Here is a 1,692-nt window from a genome sequence, read left to right on the forward strand (position 1 = left end):
TTTTAGGGGAGCTGATGTCCTCTTTAGGGGAGCTAAGCTGCCCCGTAGCTCCTTGGCGTATCATACACTCACAAAATCGACGTTTTCATACAATAGCCAGAACTTTGTCAAAGTGTGTTTATATGACGCCTGAGATGAGAACGGGTAAGTAAAGGAGTCTCCCGTGGCCAGAAACCTTTATAAAACCAACTATAATAATATTATTAAAATCATAAAACTTGCAGTGTACAGATGACCCAGACACGACTGACACTCCTCTCTGTGTCCACTTCAACCTGAGACGCTTCATTGAAGTCGAAGATGAAACAGCTGAGTGATCTCCCCAGGTTGAACGATGCCCTTGTTGATTTATGATTTGTGTCGTGGAAATTGTATATTGCCGCTGAGGGATTGATAATTAATGAATGAATGCCGCCTAGATCTGCTTCGGCGTCTGGCCCAGAGCAAAGGGCTGCATAATCATTTACCCCGTCCAGGTTTCTATGTTTTGGGGAACAGAGAATCTTTCCAGGCCTTGAATGAACATTCAAGGAGAGGACGTAAACAGTAATAGTAATAATAGAAGAACATGCCTAAAATGTTTTCTGACATCACAATCCTCCCTCTGGCCATAAATGGACATATGAAATATAAAAATTGACAATAGTGACTGAGCTTTAGCGTTTTGCAGAAAATAGACATTGTTGAGTTTTGAGCAAGCAGGGGTCAAAAAATCCTCATCCTGGAAAAAGACCTGGACCCATCAGAGAAAAGTGTGTGGCTCTGTCACTGGAAAGAAACTGATAATAAAGACTTTGCTCTTTATCTGTAAATGAATTCTCTCAAATTAATTCAGTTAGTCCATCTCAACATTTATCTGTCTCTAGCTTTGACTGTTGATTTCAATAAAAGGATCCACCATCATCAACAGAGACTTGATTCAAACGCAGGAATTTAGGGTCACCAGTCAACCTAAGCTGCATGTCTTTGGACGGTGGGACCGGGGACAACATGCAAACTCCAGCAGAAAGGCCGGGACGAGCTTGCTGTGAGCCGGTCTGTCTGTCAGACGGCACTATCCACCGGACCACCTGCCGCCCCTCATGAAATGAGATAATCACATATTTACGACAATGTGAGGGCTGGACTCAAGAATTCTTTGATGTCCCCAGTCGAGTTGGAGTGACGTGGCTTTAAACTACAGCAGGCTGTCCAGGCGTGTCCTCAGTTTGGGGTTTGCAGTGCGTCCTGCCCGTAATTGTTGCTCAGTTCTGGAACCAACTCGCAGTGGTTGCTGTGAAAAGGGAAAGCAGAGGAGAAAATTTCATTTTGTTAATTATACCCAATGGCGTCACTTTGAGGTGAAGTGGTGGGGACATAAGGACTCAGATTAGGTGACGATACACGAGAACTGGACAAATATTTGATCCCCACCCATTTCCTGTTAACAGTATGAGGGGGGGGGGGGGGGGTAATTTTCTGAATTCTGGAGACATTTCATGCATTTTTCCAGTCCAAGTGTGTTTAGTTGTCCTCATGCACTTGTGAGCACTCTGAGATATTCCTGTGTCTCACTTGGCCCTGACTCTCCCTGATGGGAGTTTTCCACATATTTATTGTCGTAAGAAAAAGCAGCTGTTTTTGATGGAGAACAGCTGGACGGTAAGAGCTGTTGTTGCCACCCCCTGACATCACCTAGTTCCCTCCTGATAG

This window comes from Micropterus salmoides, unplaced genomic scaffold, assembly GCF_014851395.1.
Source record: "Micropterus salmoides isolate LMB-PRFRI ecotype aquatic unplaced genomic scaffold, ASM1485139v1 Ms_hic_scaffold_1, whole genome shotgun sequence".
NCBI classification, from domain to species: domain Eukaryota; kingdom Metazoa; phylum Chordata; class Actinopteri; order Centrarchiformes; family Centrarchidae; genus Micropterus; species Micropterus salmoides.